Below are 21,865 nucleotides of genomic sequence, written 5' to 3'. Positions count from 1 at the left end.
TGTTTTCTCAAATATTGTGATGTTTACATGAGTCTTTATAAGCATGTTTCCATGTGCCCATAGGAAATAAGTCTCTGAAGAGGGTAATGAGTATTTTGTAAAACTAAAATAAATAATTAAATTTCCCAGCTTAATTTAAGTTGGGGAAAATTTTAAGTCAAGCCAAGTGATATTACTAAAGGATTTTCCAGGGCCTATAAGTCCCTAGTGTACAATTAGGATTTATGTCTATAGGAGTGAAATGCAATGCAGCACTGTTCAATGTACCTCACCTTGGAATCATTTTCCAGTAAGTATTGCAAGGGATATTTTCTGGGCCATACTGAACCTGAAAATTCAAGTCACATTACAGTGGGTATAAATGAGCTGAGCAGCCTGGCCAGACCCTTAATAGAATTAACGAGAGGCATTGCAGCACTCATGTTCCTGCTCAGAAGGGAACCTATTTTTCAGTTTGGAGCTGCAATCAGAAAACCATTTTTTTTCATTCTGAAAAGGAGGCAAGAACTTTATCACTTCATCAGAGTTCAGACAGGATACACAGGGCATGAGGCAGATCACACAGAGCTGCTCAGGGCCGACAGTGGGGTGGACAGTCCTGGAATGATTAATAAGTGGCTACAGATGCTTCTAGATTTCCGATGGGGTTAGGACCTGATAAGTCCATCATAAGGTGCAAATGCATTTAGCACAAAACCTTCTGAACAACTTGGCTGAGCAACACAGCACACTGTAGACTAGCAGTTGGCTCCCCAACCCTCCCGTGATCATGTGAATTATTGGACAAGGCAGATTGCTGGCATCACAAGAAAGGATCCTACTGCATATTGCTAACCCAGGGGAAAATCAAGATTCAAAATAGGGCTTCTTTTGAATGTATCTCTCTCCCATACTTTTTAAAAGGATTTTAAAAATATTTAATTTAATTATATGAGAGAGAGAGAGAATGCGTGAGCATGCCAGGGCCTCTAGCCACTGCAAATGAACTCTAGAAGCAAGTGCCACTTGTGCTTCTGGCTTATGTAGGTACTAGGGAATCAAACCTGGGTCCTTAGGCTTCCCAGGAAAGCACCTTAACCACTAAGCCATCTCTCCAGCCCTTTCATACCTTTAAAGTGTGAAAATTGTAAGTAAAATTATCATTAAATTGAGGACCACCTGTAGTGGGGCTATAAATCTAGCGTAATGGAAGATGCAAACATCCAAGATATATAACATTTTTAAAAGTACTCTCATTTAAGAATTCTAGTGGAAAAAAGTTCTTGGCATCCTTGTGGATTAAAACATTTTTGATTCATTTGTGCACATTTATAATTGGTCAGTTTTCTATTATATATCTTAAACCAGATAGGAGGCAAGCATGATAGTGATACAGGATTTGGGAGTTCAGAGGGAGCACCCAGGCTTATGAATTCTAACTGTTAGGTTCTTATTCATTTTAGCAATAAATTAAGAAAACAGACTCCAAGGAGGGTATTATGAATTATGAGGTTTATTTTAGGAAGAATCAGTATTCGGGGCATGGCTAGAAAGACAAGCCAGAACAGAATTCTCTTCCTTGCCTAGATGGAAAGTGAGAAAGGAGAATGGAGAGAAAGTGTAATCTCCAGGGAAAAAGCTTATGGAAAGAGGACACACACACACACACACACACACACACACACACACACAGGGCAAAACATGAGGGCCCAAGCCAAAAGATTTAGACAAAACACACATGCACACATGCATGCACACGCAGGAAGTAAGGCATGAAAATAAAAGCCCTTCATCTTTACATTCATATAAGGGCCAGGCAAAACTAAGAAGTAGGATAGTAAATGGCTCAAGTCTTAAGGAAACATCACACATGTTATAGATCAAGAAATCACCAAGGCAGGAAAGTGCCCAGCCGGAACAGCTTACAAAAGCAGGAATCAGGAGAGTCTATTGCCAGGAGAATATAGCCAAGAGACAGGCTACAAATGTAGCAGGCCCATTCATATGAGTCAGACATCCAATTAGAATGAGCTAGGAGCACTGTTGCTAAGGAATTGCTTGCAGCCATCTTGGATGAAACAGATCAGATTCAGGTTCTAGAAGGCCACATGGCATCCTTGGGCCTTTGTCCCTGGCTGACTGTTTATTAAAAAACTATCTTTCTCTCATTTCTCCTTCAATAGCACACAAAGTGAATTCCCCATTTAAATCTGTCAGGTTGCCTGGGTTAGGAAAGCCATACTGTAATTTACTACATGCAACATAGAAAGCAAAAGTGTCCACAAGTGAAATATCCTATTCCATTTCAAACAAAAGGCAGACCAGAAACCATCAGGTAGGTGACTCTCTTTAGGAAGCGCCTTTAACCACTGAGCAATCCTCTCAGTCCCAAGAGGGCAGATATTAGGACCCAGGAGAGGAGCTGTCTCTAGTACTCATCTGTTTTGCCTTTGCAGTGGTTCATCTCATGGCCTGGTGCCCTACAATGTTGTCACACAAGCTATACCAGTCTGTGTTTCCAAACATTAGTTATATTGTTACCTGCCAGGCCTTTATTGAATCTGTAAAGCAATTTTAAAAGGAAGAATTAAAGTTTAGCATTTTTGTTTATCCCTAAAATACCTGTTTACCATTGCAGTAAGCACAAAAACTTTTCTTTCAAAGCCAAGATTACAGAGATTGATTATTTTAAACACATTGTAAACATGTTTCTAACAATTTAACATCATCCTAGAATACATCTATGTATATGTGCATATTTTAAATCAGAACACTTGGAGACTTGATTTAGTTAAGCAGTTTTGGAATATAAAAACACATAGAGTACATTAAAAAGTGAACATGTGACAGTGGCTGGCCAGCCTCAGACATATGACAAGGAACATGTAATACAATTTTAATATTTTAATTTATGTGAATATTCACTTATAAGCCAATATACCATATCAGTAATATAGAGAAATATCTATACTTTTAAACCGACATTTTGTCCTTTGGCTCTGGGACAGCCTTACCATGGCTATCATGTGAAAGGAGCAGCATGTCCTGGGATTGGCTGTGCACCATGGAGTCACTTTATTTGCTGCCATCACATGGCCACCACCAAACACCATGATGTGGTGTAAATGTGGTCTTTGACTAGAAGCCATAGGCCTGAACATTTTTCTTCCATTCTGAGTTCCAACAAGGTAGGGGAACAGGTCTGTGTCACTCCTCTTGTTGGTGGGACAGTTAATTAAGTCACTCAGAAATCAGGTTGGCAAATAGTTAACCCTGATTTAAAGCATCTGCAGCCTGTTGTGTGACCTCACTCACTTAGAAAGGCAACTAACTGCCTTCAGGCCTTGCAAACACCATCTAGCTGTAGGAATGGCACGCATGGTCCAAGGTCTCTGATTCCGAAGGAATGGAGGTGGTAGTGAAGAGAGCTAAGGGAGTCTCGGCACCATTGTTGGTCACAGGCACATGAAAACAACCGAGAAAGTACAGTGTAATGTATGCCCTTCAGAGGAAGGCTTAGAGGAGAGAAGTGACCCTTGTTAAGCTTATGGGGAAAGAGGACATATTTCAAAGCTTCAGTATGCAACTGTACACACAGGGTAAGGTCATCAGGTCCAGTTATGCAGCACACAATATCTGGTATAGCTCAGTGTAACTTCCAAATGAGGCAGGGTAGTGGAAAGTCTTTTTTCTTCTTGATGGGTTTAGGGGTCATTAAAGCCAGATCTGAAGTCAGTGGCTCTTAGTCCAGTATTGAATACTAAAGAGGAGTTACAGTGTGGACAAGGGAGTGAGCAAGAGAAAATAAATCAGAGCTCAGGAGAGAGTGCTGTGATGAGAAATCATTAAGGATGGGCCCTAACTCTACAGCTCCCCAGCTCCAAGAGGGCATCTGAGGAAATAAGCTCTGGCAGGTCAACCAGCCAGAAAGAAGTACCGGGTATGACAAACACCGTGGGATGCGGGCTTCCTGGGTTAGGCAATCAGGAAAGTAGCGCTGAGTAACACAAGATGCCAAGGGCAGCACCGACTTCCTTCTGGCCTGGACAAAGCTTCCCACTGCCCTCCCTTGGTAGGCTGGCCTGGCAGGCTTCCTGCGACCCACCCAGTACACCGTAACCCAATCAGCGCCTGCCGCCTTCACTCAAGCGACCAATCACACACTCCCATTCTGAGACAGTTTCTTTGACACAGCAAGAAAGGGGCGGGGTTTGGAGTGAGATGAAAGGGACTGTAAATTCTGCGAAGAGGCAGGTGCAAGGGAAGAGCGGCCTAATAGGAGAGAAAGGTTTTCTGTAAAAAAATAAAAACCCTTTGGAGGAAAGGAAGGGGGAAACCTGCACTGTGGCTCGTGGGGTTTGGGGAAGGAGGTTTGCCTGCAGCCGGCAGCAGCCAGGTTGGCTGAACTATCTGTGGAACTCTTTGGGGGAAGTAAGACTTTTGAGTCAACAGGTGGTAGCTGGGAGGAAGTTTCTCTACGCTCCGGTATAGAAAAGGCCAGTTAATTGACCCCATAGTAGGCAGTGATTCTAAGATCACACACCTAGTCTGAGGATTTCAGGGAGGGAGGAGAGACAGTTCTCTGAAATCTCCACGACAGGAACAGGAGGTAGCCTCAGAGTCCCAGGCCTGGCTAGCACCGCCGGTGGGAAGAGGGAGAGAGGGACTTGGGTAGAGAGCGCTGAGCCTTGTACGTCTCACAGCTGTCTGTGGCTAGTTCTTATCACAACTGGAGTGTCTGTGTTATTACCTAATTCATATTTTCCTCAACTACATGGGTACTTTTATGCAACCAGAGCTCTTGTCTGCTTCTTGAAGATTTTTGTGTTCCTACAGTGAACTTTACACACAGTTAGTATTCAATTAATATTTGTTAGGGAGTTGGGTATGAATTGACAGCCCCATAAAATTATAGTTATTAATTTTTGTTATTCTTGAATAAATCACAGATTATTCGTAATCATATAAGAAGGACTATAAAACACTGTTGAGGGAAGATGGACAGATCAGGCTATCAGAAATGAGAAATGCTAATGGGCCAAATGCTATGTGACCAAAAGCAAGACCAATGGGGATAGAGTTAATATGAACTGGTACATACAAAAGTGAAGCTCTTAAGGGTAACTGCAGCCTCTTTGTACAACTGACCCGTGACTTTCCAGGTTCAGTGCCAAGCTGAATGGTGGGAAAGACAAGAGATTCCAATTTTAGTTGACCACTAACCATACTTGGCAGAGTCCAATATTAGAAGACTCAGAAATAAGTGCTGAATGTCTTATCTTTTTTTAAAAAATTTTACCCTCTTTTACTCCTTTTTATAACTTTGTATAATGCAAAGTAGCCTGTTTTTATAGGGAGTCAGTGAGGGAAAGAGGCCCAGGAGAACATGGATGTAACCTTGCCTGCCCCGGCAGGACTAGAACCTGCAGCTGACATAGTCTCATCCAAGATGGCCACTAGCAATAATTCCTCAGCGGCAGGTTCTTGTTTCTTCTTCAAGTTATCCTGCACTTAGCACACCCGTGGGCTGATTACAAATCAGCCCACCAACCAATTAGGCCTCTCCCTTACACACCAGAGTCTGATGATCAGGCCCATCCTAACTGGATGCTTGCTCCCTATAAATAGGCCTGGCACATGTGTATGGAAGTCTCTACTTCTTGTCTCTTGGTCCTTGACCCATTGGTAAGTTCCTGGCTATGTTCCAACACAAGTAAGACCCTCTGGTTTCTCTATGGGCACTTTTCTGTTTTGTTTTGCCTTGTTATTTGTGTGATCTTTCTTTAAATTCGGAGTTCCTTACTCTCTTTTAGTCTTCTGTGATGCACTATACAAGGGGGATCTTTTGGCTTGGGCACGCCTGCTTTGCTTCCTGAGTGAGTGTGTGTGTGTATTTTACAGAGGCTTTTCTCCCCAGAGATATGAAAGAGACTTTATCAGACTGAGAAGGGGGAGAACTTCTTTTGGCTTTGGCTTTCCTGCTTGTTTTCCCTCTGAATCATAACTCTCCCAAAAATAAATATCATAATTCATAATTTACCCTTCTCTGAGTTTGCATCTTCAATTCATTGATCAGACAAGGACTAGGCCTGGGATCTCCTACATCCTTTTGGACCTCCAAGTGCCCCTGGACTTCAAAAATACTGTATCAGTTCTTTTGATAATATCTTAAGTGTATTTTGTTTTTTAGAGTTGTTTTTAGTGTAATTCCACTTCTCATATTTGTTCTTTTTTCTTTTTCTGCCCTTTGCTCTTTTCTGTCTCACTTTCTAACATGCATCTACTTTTTTCTTTCTTTTTCTAAAAGATCATATTCTCTATGATTTTAAAAAATTAAAATGGGTGGGTGGCATGCCAGAATGTCTTGCCATTGTAAAAATGAGATGCATTTGACACTTTTTTTTTTTTACTATGACTCTAAGTGAGTTGTGGGGAATTTAACCAAGGCTGGCAGGCTTTGTAAGCAAGTATAATAGGATTCTAGGGGTTCAAGAAAGTCCTTGAAACCTAAACCCTAGGTTCATTTCTACATTTTTACTTTAGTTATTTCTTTTGTTTTTTCTAGGTAGGGTTTTGCTCTAGCCCAGGCTAACCTGGAATTCACTATGTAGTTTCAGGGTAGCCTTGAACTCACAATGATCCTTTGCCTCCCACGTGCTGGGATTAAAGGCATGTGCCACCACACCCAGCTTTATTCCTAATTTTAATCAAAGAATTGAATAAAATTAGACTGAGAATAATTATTAAGTTATATTTATTGAGGGAAGTACAGAGCTAGGGAAAGGCACCCATGTGGCCTGAGCTCTCACATGGGAGGCCTGGGAAAACTGTGGAGAATAAAAGAAAGAAAAGAAAGTTCAAAGAGCTCCTGCCATGTGGTGGTGATGGAGGGAGAGTAAGGTCTAGAGGGCTGTCCCCTAGGCCAGGCCCAGGTGGCTGAGAAGGAACTCACCAGCAGCTAGAGGTTCAGGAGAGGAGGGGCAGCCCAAAGAGCTTGTTCCCTCTTCACAAACATATTTATAATCTTATGGACATATTTATAATCTTATGGTGGTGGGCCCTACATTTCAGCTCAGCTCACCTGAGGGGCAGCTGATTAGTTTGGGTTAGGGGTTATTTCAGGAAGAAGCTAGCCATGACATCAAATTCTCAGGGCTGAACCTTAGCCAACCACAATGTTAGGGATAGAGTTAAATCCTAGGACTGACCTTCCTCTCAGGAGAGGCCCAGGGTATTTGTGGAAAAACAGATCTAGGGAAGAGATAAGGAATCAGATCCTGGCCCAAAGACACTCCTGCTTTTTGTACAATTGTTTGTTTTCAGGGGTTACCCTAACTGCTTAAAAGAAGTACCTCACTACTTGACTCCCTCTTACTGTCCCCTCTTTCTGAGAAGACACTCCTGTTAGAGGAAAGAGAATAATGACTGGTCAGTCTTTAACTGCTTTCAGCTGAACAGGGGTGTAGAAATATGGCAGTTAGAGAGTTTCTCCCAGAGAGGGAGCTATTCTAAAGGACCCCAGGACTGTATTAATAGAGTACAAGAAGATAGTCTTGGAAGATAAAGTTGGGGTAAAGAATAAAAGTAAGGTAGCTGGGTGTGGTGGTGCACACCTTTAATCCCAGCCCTTGGGAGGCAGTGGTGGGAGGATCGCCATGAGTTTGGGGCCACCCTGAGACTCCATAGTGAATTCCAAGTCAGCCTGGGCTAGTTAGAGTGAGAGCTTACCTCGAAAAACCAACAATAATAATAATAATAATGAAAAGCAAGGAATTAATTAGAAGTGGGCACACAGCAAGCTGATTGCTTTAGGGTTTTCCTTCTTTCGGGCTTCTAGGCCTTAGGCAGCATTTGAGGGAACCCACGTAGGTGGAGTTGGATTGTCTCAGGACCATCTGATCATGAGCTGACTGGTATTTCTCACATGTACCTTTAACCATTGAGCCCATCTTTTTTTTACTTTTATTTAACTTTGTTTCTTTTCCCCCCATTTTCTGTCCTTTGGTTTATTCATTAATTATTTTTACTCTTACAGAAATTAATTTTTTAACTTCATAGCTTGGTCTACAGTATTTTTTCGATTTTATTTTCTGTACTCATAGGTTCTGTTATTATTAAGTGTAATAGATTGTAATTACCTTTCATTATTTCGTTTGGTTCAGTGTCATTACTATTATACTTGTTTGTTTTTATCCTCTGTAAATGATAATGGGGGTTGAGCTCTCAAGAGAAGGTTTCTCACTAAAGAGAGCCCCAAATACAACCCAAAGAGATAGCCTTCTCACCAAATGTGCAAATTACCACTGGGAAACAAACATGGAAAAGAAAGGCAACACAATTCCTCCAAAAGGTTGTGACTATTAATAACCAAATCTAAAGATACTAAAGTGGGGCTGGAGAGATGGCTTAGCAGTTAAGCGCTTGCCTGTGAAGCCTGAGGACCCTGGTTCGAGGCTCGGTTCCCCAGGTCCCACGCCAGCCAGATGCACAAGAGGGCGCACGTGTCTGGAGTTCGTTTGCAGAGGCTGGAAGCCCTGGCGCGCCCATTCTCTCTCTCCCTCTATCTGTCTTTCTCTCTGTGTCTGTCGCTCTCAAATAATAAATAAAAAATGAACAAAAAAATATTTTAAGGATACTAAAGTGACTGAAGTGCTGGACAAGGAATTCAAAAGTGTATTTTGGGCTGAAGAGATTACTTAGTGGTTAAAGGCACTTATTTATAAATCCTGATAGCCTGGGATTTTTTCCCCAGTACCTATGGCCAGTCAGATGCACAAAATGGCACATGCATCTGGAGTTTGCTTGTTGTGGCAGGTTGCCCTGAAACACCCATTTTACGCCCCCCCCCCCCATTCTGTCTCTTCTCTGTTTTCAAATAAGTAAATATTTTTAAAGTTCTAATTGTAAAATAAGCAAAGAATGCAAAGAGAATAGAAGGAAGCAGTTTCTTGAAGCATGGAAGCCATTTTGTGACCTGGTAAGAACATCATCAACATGGATTAGAAATTCAGGTACATGAAGAAGAAATTCAGTAAGAGAATTATGGTGTGTGTGTGTGTGTGTGTGTGTGTGATGCATGATATATGCCCTTATATCTTTCATTGGCCTATAGATCACTAACTAGGCTAGATTGGCTGGCCAGCAAGCTCCAAGGATCCATCTGTCTCTGTCGCCCCAATGCTGGGCATACAGACGTGAACCATTTCACCCGGAATTTTCACCTGTGTGCTAGGGAGCAAACTGAGCTCCCCATGCTTTACCAACTAAGCTATTTCCCCATTTCCTTTTATTTAATTGATGTGTGTGTGTGTGTGTGTGTGTTACATGTGGAATGTGTGTTTGTTGTGAGGGTTATTTCACATAATTAAAGGCAGAACTTGATCATTATTACTTCATTAGCTAGATAAAATAATCAAAGCAGCATAGACTTCCTCAATGTTGACAATTTCAGTCTATGAGTTCTTACTGAGAGACAACATTTATTCTTAATGCTAACATGATTCTTAATGAAAGTGATGTGATTTTATGCTTAAAATGCTAGAAAATTGTATTGAGAAAATTCTCTGATATAAAATTAGCCTAGTATGATATGCTCAGGAACAATATTGGATAGAATGGAAAGGATGATGAAGAACTCCAATGCTCCAATATACTGTTGTTCTCTTCTGAGTTTGTATCAGTATTCTTCTTATGTAAGTTATCACTTCTAATTATACTATATATTGAGATAATATAAATTTTTGTTGTTATATTCATACAAGATGCATGTTCACTTTTGTAATTATATTCTGTATTTATTCCTATTGCAATTATAAGGAAGACTTTGCATTAGGTCGGGAGGCATTTGGGGAACAGAAAAAGTATTCATTGTATTGCTCACAGATAACGTCAACTTATTCTCACAGACACCTACCTGCCTCAATTAACATTCTACCAATTGTTCCTTTACTTGTGTTCTACAAGATGGAACATCTTTATGGCTTGATTAGTTTTGTTCCTCCCCCATAAAGAAAACATCTTGTTAAATTACCTTTCACAAAAGTTACTTTTAGATAGACAAATAGGTAAGTATGATGTTTTCAAATAAAAACTTTCAAGTGGTCTGGAGAGATGGCTTAGTGGTTAAGCACTTGCCCATGAGGCCTAAGGACCCCGGTTCAAGGCTTGATTCCCCAGTACCCACGTAAGCTAGATGCACAAGGGGGCACATACATCTGGAGTTCGTTTGCAGTGGCTGGAGGCCCTGGCGTGCCCATTCTCTCTCTCTCTTTCTCTCTCTCTCTCTCTTTTTCTCTGCCTCCTTCTCTCTCTGTCTGTCGCTCTCAAGTAAAAATAAAAACAAAAAATTTAAAATAACTTTCAAGATACAACACTATACCTTCTGAAAAGGTATGAGTTCTGAATGTTTCCTCACTATAGGAAAGTTCCTCAGACTTAAATAAAGGAGCTCCAATTTCCAATATTTATGCACTGGGTTTAAATATTACCCAAGACTTGAGTAATATTAATAAGGCATTTAATATCTCTGAATCTTAGTCATTCTGTATTCAATGTATAAAATGAGCCATGCTCCCTGTCCCTTAGGACTACTATTGATGTAAGATTTTGGGAGTCCAGGAGGGATTCCCTAGGTTTATGAACCCCAATTTTGGATTCTGTCCTATTTTTAACAAATAATTGATTAAAAAAGAACTCAAGAAGGATAAATTATGAATTATTAAGCTTATTAAGGGAGGAATTGCAGTGTGTGGAGGTTCAGAAAGGCCCTTGAATGTGAAACCTGAGTTTCTGTTTATTTTTACCCAGAGAATTTAAGTAAACCAGACTGACAAGGATTATTTATAAAACAGTACATTTTGTTCAAAAACATCAGAGATACAAGGGAAAGGAAGAGTTCAAGAACTGAGGAAGGTAAAGTGGATACATTCATGTGATTGGGGAGGGGACAGTGGAGTTTGTGAAACTAGGAAGGGAAATGGATACACCCAGATGGTCCATGATACCATATGGGAGAACAAACATGAGCCTTGGAAACAAAAATGGGAAAAGCTGTTTTTTTTTTTCTTTTTATAAAAAGACACGCACTTTCATAAAGAGAATTAGGAAGCCATAAAAATAATAACAAAGAACTATTCCTTCCCACTCTGACAGGCTACCTGTGCAGAGGTCCAGGTGTGCAGATGTGAGCAGGCAAAGAGCCAGAGAGGAAACTTCTTCTCTGAGCCCAGGTAGGAGGTTTGGAGGTCTGTCACCAGAAGGGGTTGGCACACCTGTGTCAGGTCTGAAAGCCAGTTGGCCTAGGTTCAGAGAAGGGGCCCGTCCACATGTAGGTGGGTACACACTAGAGAGAAAGATCTGGTTGGGTGAGGGGAGCAGATGCCAATTCCTGCAACTGAAGTAGGTGGAGCAAACTGAGGTAGGTGGGCAAGGGTATGACGTAGGGCTCCTCTCTTGCCACCTTCCCTGAGCTTGCTGCTTAATTATCATGCTATCTAACTAGTTCCCTCTCAAAGTCACAAACTGTGGGGTTTATTTAAGGGAAATTTGGACCTAGGAAGAAGGCTAGAGAAAAGTCATAAGCACATGGAAAGTAGGACACGTATTCATGTGGAAAATACAACACAATTTATGAGATTCATTTAGGAGAAATTTAGATGCTTTTAGGGGAAGACTGGAGTGAATGCGCAAGCACGTGGAAGATAGAACCTAGGAACTTATGTAGGGAGATTCAGAAGGAACACACTCAGCATCCGTCTTGAGCTTCCCCATAGCAGAAAGTTAAGAGGGCAGATGGTGGTGGCTTAAGGAAGAATAGAAGAGGGAACGTATCAAAGCAGAGTCTAAGAAATTCAGATGAGAAATGAGGAGTAAAGAGCGTTACACCCATGGTTATCCTGAGTTTAGAGAAACTACACAGGTACAGGTCCAGAGTTAGGGACAGCACCCACATAGTAGACCTAAAATATTAGGGAAAGACACACGTGGTAGAGTCAGAGACTAGAGGAAAATAACACATGTCATCAAAGTGAGAAGTTACCCCAAAATAGGAAGCAGAGGCAAGCAGAAAATTACCCAGACCAAGAAATTACTCTGCTCTCCCACACCACCCAGCTTGTCTGGGTGCAAGGGAGGGTGCAGAGCCAGACTCACGTGTGTCCTTGTGACCACCGCAAGGAGAGAAAGAGAGAGAGGTTAGAAAACACCAAAGATAGGCCATTATAATCCATTGAAATGGGTTCGTTTGTCAGATTCAGGTATGCAAGGTGGAGACCAAAGGCTTTGTAGACTTGAAGGGTAGACTTCAGAAGGCATTCCAGTTAGGTAGTGTGCTAGACTGTGGGCAGAAGGGGGCGCTGTAACTGTTGTAGATGAATAGCAATCAGACATGAGTTTCATTCCTGCCAAGTATTCCATTCATACCCAGGCCAGGTGGTATTAGTTCTCTCTGGGCTTTAGTTTATAACTGAAACTGTGTAAAAGGAGCTAGCTTCCTCCTATTTCTCCTACAATGTGATGATTAATGAGGTAGCATATAAGAGTGTCTGGTAATAAATATAATTTGTATGCACTATTTTATCTTATTTATTTCCAAAACGTTGCAACAATAAAGTTATACTTTTCTGGCTTGGGGGTGTTCAAAATCATTTGTGTTTTATCTCTCATGTGATAAGTGAAAATTTGATATTACACATAAATAAATCTTTGTCTTTTCAAAAGATCTTTCTTACTTCTCATTATTCTTTCTTTTCTTCTCCTCCTCCTCCTCTTTCTTCTTCATTTATTTTTTTTTATTTGGTTTCATTTTTTGAGGTAGGGTCTTGCATTAGCCCAGGTTGACCTGCAATTCACTATATAGTCTCAGGCTGGCCTTGAACTCATAGCACTCCTGCTAAGTCTGCCTCCCAAGGCTGAGATTAGAAGCATGTATCACCAAGCCTGGCTTAATTTTACTTTTAATTTTTTAAATATTTTATTTATTCACTAGAGAGAAAGAGAGAGACACACACACATGGGGGGGGCAGGGGGAGAATGGGCATGGCAGGGATGTTAGCTACTGCAAATGAACTCCAGACACATGCTTTACCTTGTGCATCAGGTTTTCATAGATACTGGGAAATTGAACTTGGGTCCTTAGAAAGCACCTTAACTCCTAAGCCCTCTTTCCAGCCTATTCCTTCTTTCCTTCATTGCTCCTTTCTTCTTTCCATAGACACTTGGGTATCTGTTACATGATTGGCAGCAATTATCTAGTAATGAGCAAGGCAGCAGGCCACAGTCTTCATGATACATACCATCTATTAGGAAGAAAGAGCATGGTAACCAGTAATTTTACCCATATCTACAGTTATAATGAGAGAGAAAGATGTTGGAAGTTCATAGACAAGATAGCTAAGGAAGATCTTTGTGAACAGGTAATGATTAAACAGAACTAAAACCCACTGTGTTGCCAGACCTCTGTTTCCTGCCTATCCTAGCCACTCTCCATTCTATACCTTTCTCAGCCCTGTTCCAACCCTTAGTGGTGGGTCCCTGAAGTCACATTTCCTGGGCTCCTTTGTTTCATGGTAGGCTCTGACAAAGTGAGATAGTGCCCAATGACGGAGTGACTCAAAATAGAAGACATCACATAGTTTTGTGTCACTTACATGGCTACTGCCTTCCCTCCACAATTCCCACCAGACCCTCGCTCCATAAGTTTCCAGCTCAAAGAAGGCTTGGAAAATACTTTCTGTCCTTGCTCCTCCAGCTCTGAACATGAGCATTGATTGTTTTCTGGTGTTGCCTGCCTCTGGTGTCGTTCCCTTTCTTGCTTGTCCCTAATGTCTAAAGTCCTTGTACTTGAACCATCTGATTTGGCTGTACAAAAGGAGTCAGCCTCAGTGGAAAGTTAAAAAGAGTCATGCAGAGAGAATATAGCTCTGATGAAGGTGCCAGTGTGGGCAGGACTTTCAGTGTCAGTGGAGATGAAGTCCTGTAAGGGGAAAAGCTATGAAGTAAGTGAACAGGGAAGGTCAGGAGGGCCTCAAGGTTGTCTAAATGTTTAGTTTATTACATGGACATAAACAAGACTGGTGAACTCTATCTAGCCATCAGTACAGTCACACATTGTGATGTAGGCTTGTAATCTCAGAAGGCAAAGACAGGAAGATTATGAGTACACAGCCAAGCATGCTGGAGATACATAGAGAGACCCTGTTAAAAAGGCCTGGAGTAGCCAGATGTGGTGGTGCACACCTTTAATCACAGCACTTAGGAGGCAGAGATAAGAGGATTTCCTTGAATTGGAGCCCCTCCCCCCAGACTATATAGTGCATTCCAGGTCATTCTGAGCTAGAGCAAGACCTAACTTCAAACAAAAGGCCAGGTGTGAGTGAGGAATTTTCATTTGTCTATAGAAATATATATATGATCTTATTCTAACTGCTTTAGAAATAGAGTGTTTCAAATTTCATACTTTGTAGATTTTTAACCATTTGCATATACTTATATACTTATATACTTAATGAGACTCTTTGGGATAGCATTCTAGTTTAAAGATACAATTCATTTATGTTTCATACATATGTATGCACACTCCTGAAGGTAATTTTATGCAATATTTTAAAAAATATTTCTTAATGTATTTATTTGCTTTTTACAGAGAGAGACAGGGAGGGAGAGAGAGAAAGAGAGAGAGAGGATGGACCTGCCAGGGCCTCTAGCCACTGCAAGTGAACTCCAGATGCATATGCATCTGACTTACGTGGGTTCTGGGGAGTTGAACCTAGATTGTAAGGCTTCACAGACAAGTGCCTTAACCACTAAGCCATCTCTCCAGCCCCTTATGCAACATTTTAGATAATTTTGTGCATGAGACATAGTTTCATGGTGTGGAATTTCCCACTGGGGTGTCATGCCGATGCTCAAGAAGACAGGAAACAGTACATATGAGAGTACAGTGTAGGCAAGGTCTTTGCATGACTGGAGTTGAAGACCTGTGAGGGTGAGGCATGTTGTCTTACGGATTTTCAGTTTAAGGAAGGGTAACCTGTATCATGCTGTTGTCATTGTTGTTATGCTTTTCATAAGTCCCTTAGATTTGTATATATGTCTAGGAGAAAACATGGTTTGCACTATAGAGATATAGCTCTGTGTTTCAAAATCCTCATGTACAGTTTTATTTCCACCACATAGGTAAAGGGGTTATTACGATCATTCCTCTGATAAGGTCAGAAAATATTTTTTTATTGGTGGATTAGCTCCATTTATTTCCTTATTGCTAAGTATAGTCAATTCATTTCAAGCTTACTCTAGTCTGAAACAGTAAATTTGTGCACCCTTCTATTCCAATACTTGCCTTTGAAATATTCTCTAATTGAAAGCAGCATGATACTAAGGAAAGGAGATGTGCAATGGATCGGGTTTTGTCACTCATTTCCAAGAAACCTTTGCATCTCCTCCTAAAGGAAGGGAAGACTTACTCTCCCTAAGCCACCTGCATTTCTTCACAGCAAAGCACATTGTCATTTCAAGCACAAGATGCCTTTGCACCATCTTGCTCCTTCTTGCTTGTCCTCTATTGATTTTCCTCCTCACCATCTCATCCTTTTGCCCTCATTTTGAACCATTCCTGGAGGTTACTGTTCCTGGGAGCTAAGTGGGACTCCTTCTATCAGTGGCTCCATCTGACCTATAAGCCCCCTCTTTCTAGGCATGGGATTGATTATCAGTCTTCAAAACCATTACATCACTTTACAATCTCCAAAGCTTGATGTTCACAAACAAAAGATAGATAAGATCCAAATTTCCTTCCCTGGCTTTTACAGTCTTCATGACCTCCCTCCATAGCTCCTTTGTATGTGTAGACAAACTTGGAATTATCCTTTGCTTTCATTTTCCCTCACATTTCACATCTAATTTGCCAAGATCACTTATACTCTGTCTATCATATATCTATCTATATTTGTATATGTAGGTATATATATTTCTATTGCTATTCTGTCCCAGCCAACACCATCATTCCTTAGCTGGATGAGAGGTTATATCAATTACTTTCTTATTACTATGAAAAAACACCTGACCAGAAGCAGGTTTAGGGAAGGCAAAAAAGAGTTTATTTTAGCATACAATTCCAAAAGGTTGAGTCCATCATGGTGGACAGAACATGGCAGCAGAAGATTGGAACCAAGCTGGATATATTTGCCCTGCAGTGAGGAAGCAGAGAGCAATGAATGTTTTTGCTCATCTAGCTCTCTCCTTTTTATAAAGTCCAGGACCATGAAATGGTTCTCCCCACCATTAATGTAGGTCTTCCACATCAATTAACCTAATCAAGATAATCCCACATGAGCATGCACAGAAGACAATCTAGATAATCTCTCCCAGGTGATTCTAAATCCTGTCAAGTTGACAATCAATGTAAATCAACACAGAGTTCTTAACTGCCACCTCAGTTTGTAGCACTGCTGTCCATCCTTGACATTATTGAAGCCTAAGCTGATGTCATTATTCTTCTGTCATCCCTGAGAGATCTCTATAATTCACTCAAATTAAAAGCCAAAAATCTCTGGAATAAATGGCAAGGTTATACATGATCTCCATCTGCTCTTCTTTCTGCCTGGAACATTTTTCTCCTGGATATGACAGAGACAAATACTTTGCCTTCAAGTCCAAGCTCAAATGTCATCTAATGAACATTATGAGGAAACCTATATCCTTAGAGACAGGCTTTATTATACAGCAATATTTTCAGTAATAACCATTGGATAGAGGTTTTAGAATATCTTATGTTAAAAATTATTGGAGGCCATTGTTTTGGACTGAGATCCTGCACTACATCCCAGCAGATGCGACCGAAACAAAAATAAACTATTTATGCCAAATGCCACATAATGAAACTGAAATTTTTTTAATTTTTTTATTAGTTTTATATTCAGCAAATACAGGCGGTTTGGTACCATTATTAGGCTCATCCATGACCTACCCCCTCCCCAATGGCCCCTCCTTGTTGATGTATATGGGTCGTGCATTGTGGAGTTAGCCCACAGTTATTGGTACGGTAAATGTCTCTGCATATCATGACCCAACATGTAACTCTGACATTCTTTCTGCCCCCTCTTCCGCAAAATTTCCCTGAGCCATGTTGGGTTCATTTTTGGTCTGCTTCAGTGATGAAGTGTTGGGGGCCTCTGAGGCTCTGGCTCTCTGATTTGGTAGGAGATGATTTTTCTCTGTGTTGGTCTCCTTCCCCCTTGTGCTGGTATCTGGTTCATCAGGAAAATAGCACCTTTGCTTGTGAAACTGAAATTTTAAGGAAGCAGATACACTGCAAAACAGACAAGTTGTTTCCTGGACACAGGAGTTCCCATTCTGAGACTGCATAGTAAGGAAGTCCTCTCATTTGAGCCCTGACCAAAACTGTAACCTGAAATAACCTGGTGCCAAGTTTGGTGGTTTGAATGTAAAATATCCCTAGTCTTATGTTTTAATACTTTTATACTTAATATTATACTTATTATATTTAATAATTAATCCTCAGTTGGTTACACTGTTCAAGAAGTATATGGACCCTTTAGGAGGTAGAGCCTTGCTAGAGAAAGTGTATCCCTGGGGATACACTTGAGGCCTTGTGGTCCAACCCCACTTGCTGTTCTACCTCTTTCTACTTCCTGCTGACGTGATAACGTCCCTCCAGTTTGTTGGTCATGTTTTCCCCACCTTTAGAAATGTAAGCCAAATGAAACTCTCATTCCTCAAACCTTCTTCTGGTCAGGTATCTTGACCTACCAGTAGAGAAGTAAATGATATACCAACCAATCAGCTCTTCCTTTCCCGTTGCTTTGTTCCCACCCTGTGAAACTCACTGTTCTGTAATTGTCTAATAGAAGCTTTAATTCTGTTTTAAGGAATGGGTTCATGAATTGCAAATGAAAGCCAATTAGATCTATAACTAAATGTTTAGTAATTTTGTCTTTTGACACTAGCTGAAAGTCCCTTAAATAGTGGAGGGTTTATTATTTTACATAATAAGTAGACTCAGCTAGTTATTTCAAATCTAAAGAATGCTTAGCCTTTGGGCATAATTTTCTGTAATTCTCATGGCTTTCTAGTCAGAGTTTCAATTTCACTATCAGAGCTTCAGAAATATACCATACAAAACAACATGCAAGCACAGAAAGTATTAAGTCTTTGCCTATGTCACTCTAAAGAATGAAGACTTTTTTTTTTTACAAGCTAATACTCTTAGAAAGATACCCCCTTTTCCATAATGGTCCAGAATCACAGCATGTCCCATACTTATACTAGTCACTGAGTCCTATTCATAGTCTTTGCTGAGTCCTATTCATTCCCTAGGTTGGGATGAAGCCCATATAATGCATCTTAATGTCTGAAAAGAATTTGGGAGTTCTTAGAAGGAATAATTGTTGAGTAGGCAACAAACACTGTCAATCTTTGTTTCCCAGCATCCATTCATCAAAGGGGCCTTGAAAAATGCTCATCCCTACACAGAACACATTCAGCTATTCCACGCAGGAGAAATCTCAAATTCTCACCAATTGGCATATTAAGCTCCAAGTTCAATAACTGTTATGCAGTATTCACCATCATAATAACTAAATATGCTACAGGATCCTTTTGTGTCCAAAAGGAAGTAACTGTCACTCAAGCATACCTCATATGTAACAGTGGAGAAAGAAGTAGGGGAAAGAGCCATGCTTGACAAAGCTATGTTTTCTTATGCTCTGTTTCTAGGACATATGACCTGAAGATTCTATTTGACTTTTTTCTTAACAAGAAAAAACTAAAAGCTTCAAAAAATATCTTAACATTATAACTCCTTTTAGCATATGGTGTGAATTCAAGGATTAAGGGCCACATTTGGGTGACATGTTTAATTCTCACCTGGTAGGGCCCACGGACTATCCCACCTGGAAAGCAGAGCACCTCCCTATCCTCTGCCTTAATGATGTCTGGACAAATTCCATTCTAGTACCTGATACTTCAGCAACATACTTCCAGTAACAAATTCTATATTAGTAGGAGGCCTTTCACTAAGGTTCTGAAAAGATTGACAAGAGTGTTAACTCACAAAGTTCCAGAGGTACCTAAATTTTGGACTTTAAAACATTAATGCTCTGAGTCTACTTTTTAAAACACCCTGCAGGGCTGGAAGATGGCTCTGCAGCTAAAGGTGCTTGCTTCCAAAGCCTGCCAGGCCAGATTTAATTCCCTATGTAAAGCAAGATGCACAAAGTGACATATGCATCTGGAGTTTGTTGGCAGCGGCAACAGGCCCTGGCATGCTCCTTCTCCCTCTATCCTCTCTCTTCTTGCAAACAAATTGTTATTATTTTTATTCTTAAAAATATTTTTATGTGCGATAGGAACAGGGATAATGTGGAGAAGCTATTTTGTGTGCAATACTGACTGCCAAAAATCAGTCAGTTTGCTTCTGTTTGCTGTGTGTGTATGATATACCGCGTGGTAGCATAGGCATTACAAAGACAAGGCAAACCCTATCTAACCTTCAAGAGCTTACATTGTACAAGGAATTCTTTCTTGTTAAAGAATGAAGCATTGTGATTGGTTTCATTCAAAAGAAAATATGATCCATGTAACTGTGACTCCACTTTTATAAAGAGAACATCCAAATCATGAAGATAATGTTAAATCTTTTCTGTTATACTTTATACGCACGCAATCAAGTTACATTTTGCTTTCTTAATTTATAAATCCTAACTTATTCTGATTTTGCTTCCCCTGAAAACTTTGTCTTTTTCCTATTAACAAAAGATGTATATGCCTTCCCCTGTTTAAACACTGATTTCTTATGTAGTGGTATATTTTTTTCCTTGAAGATCTTCAGCACAGAGCCACCTGACTTGTTGCTTGAATTTGTACTCATATCTTCTGTGGCTGTTGCCTAAGATTTTTGTTGGAATTTCTTTCAATTAATTTTTTTTCTTAGTTCCACTGTTTCTATATGTCCACATTACCCCTCATTTTTGTCTTTGTTTTACTGGACCATCCCCTTGAGTGATTTTTTTCATAACTGGTATAAATAGACTATTGCTAGATCCTTGACTGTATGAAAAAGTTTTCATTTTGGTGTTCATTACCTATAATACAATAGTATGCAAGTTACATAAGGTTGCTATCCTCATTGTATCTCCCCTATATAGTATAGTAGTTTCCTGATTTTTTTATTAGTATTTTTACTTGTATTTAGAACCACTGTGATTTGATGAAGGGGTAGGTGGAAAAGATTAATGGGTAAAAGCTATGATTACTCATCCTTCCTCTTCTAGGTGCCAATTTCCTAATTTCTCTTAAAAATTATACATTTAAGGCCCACCTCTCAGTTGTTTCACTCTTTTGTTCCTTTCTTCCAACTGTTATCAACTTGATACATGTAAATGAAGGTGATCTGATATTGTGGACATCCCTAGACTTACTCATAAGCTGTTGGTTAAAGTGCACTTTGAGAAGTCAGGTAATCATATTTTTTTCTTGTAAAACAATCCTTTTTTTTTAAAAAAGGCTCTCATTAAAACAACTATTGTGACATGTGTTTTTTTAATATTAAGAAGACAAATCACTCCAAAATCCATGTATGTCTAGTAATGTAAAATTGTTATTTTGGGGCTGGAGAGATGGCTTAGCAGTTAAATGCTTGCCTGTGAAGCCCAAGGACCCTGGTTCTAAGCTTGATTCCCCAGTACCCACATAAAACAGATGGCACAAGGTGGTGCATGTATCTGGAGTTCATTTGCAATGTCTGGAGGCCCTAGTGTGCCCATTCTCTCCCTCCCTCCCTCCCTCTCTCCCTCTCTCTCTCTCTCTCTCTCTGTTGCTCTCCAATAAATAAACAAATAAATAAAAATTTAAAATTGTTATTTTACATCTATCTTAAAATATGTGTGTGTTTCTAGTTTGCTGAACCATTTGTTATATTATACCTTATATATAAAATACATATTTAATACTTATTTCTCAACATTTTAAATTCAAATACCTACTGATATTTCTATGTTTCTCAAGTTTGCTAGATGCCTTAGTGCATTTTGCCTTGGTTTTAAGAAATTAACAATTTTTTTAGTAACAGAGAAGTTACATTTTTTTCTATATTGTGCTAAGGATAATTTTTCCCTTTAATATCACATGTTTGGGCAGTTCAAAATTTGAAGTGAATCCTGCCTCTTCAAATGAACATTGCTGAAACTTTGGCCACCAGTATTAAATTTTCTCCAGATATCAGAGTCAGTTCCGCAGAGGTAGCATTAATCTCCTCTAGGGAGACAAGATGTTCCCATTATTCACCAAGATACTAGTTCCCAGATTTTGCTGACAATGTCCCTTTACAAATGTTCATACCAAAAAGGTTGGCAAGAACCCTCTTAAGAGAAGAAGACAGCAAGGTTAAAGATCAGCCTCAATAATATATAGAACATGAGTTATTTGAGTCCCTATCTTGATAGACATGGAAATAATTCAATGGTGTGTGGTAAGGCACTAAGTACTAGATGAGTATCAGTTTTCTAGAGAAATGATAATTTGTTCTTGCTTTGGCAGCACATATACTAAAATTGGAACGATACAGAGAATATTAGCATGGCCCCTGTGCAAGGATGACACACAAATTTATGAAGTGTGCCATATTTTTTGTATATCATGTTCTGAAAAAAAGTAACTACCAACCAAGATTATTATATCTGGCAAGGCTATCCTTCATGTTTGAAGGGGAAATAAAGACTTTCCATGACAAAGATAAAGTAATGGGTTTTGTGACCACTAGACCAGAATTGCAAAAGTTGCTTAGGGGTGTCTTACATCCAGAGGAGAAAAAGCTTGACAAATACCATCATTAAAACACAAATAAATTGTGGAAAAACATAACTAATATACA

The 21,865-nt window shown here is 39.9% G+C and overlaps 1 non-coding gene across 1 annotated transcript; it reads left to right on the top strand.

Annotated features, from left to right (window-relative positions):
• Window positions 1-21,519: 21,519 nt before the first annotated feature.
• LOC123459643 lies at window positions 21,520-21,622 on the top strand. Its single transcript, XR_006636402.1, has one exon. It is a non-coding gene; the product is annotated as a U6 spliceosomal RNA (small nuclear RNA).
• Window positions 21,623-21,865: the final 243 nt, after the last annotated feature.

The sequence above is a fragment of the Jaculus jaculus genome, chromosome 3, assembly GCF_020740685.1.
Source record: "Jaculus jaculus isolate mJacJac1 chromosome 3, mJacJac1.mat.Y.cur, whole genome shotgun sequence".
Lineage (NCBI taxonomy): Eukaryota > Metazoa > Chordata > Mammalia > Rodentia > Dipodidae > Jaculus > Jaculus jaculus.
This window is presented reverse-complemented; position numbering and strand designations above follow the sequence as displayed.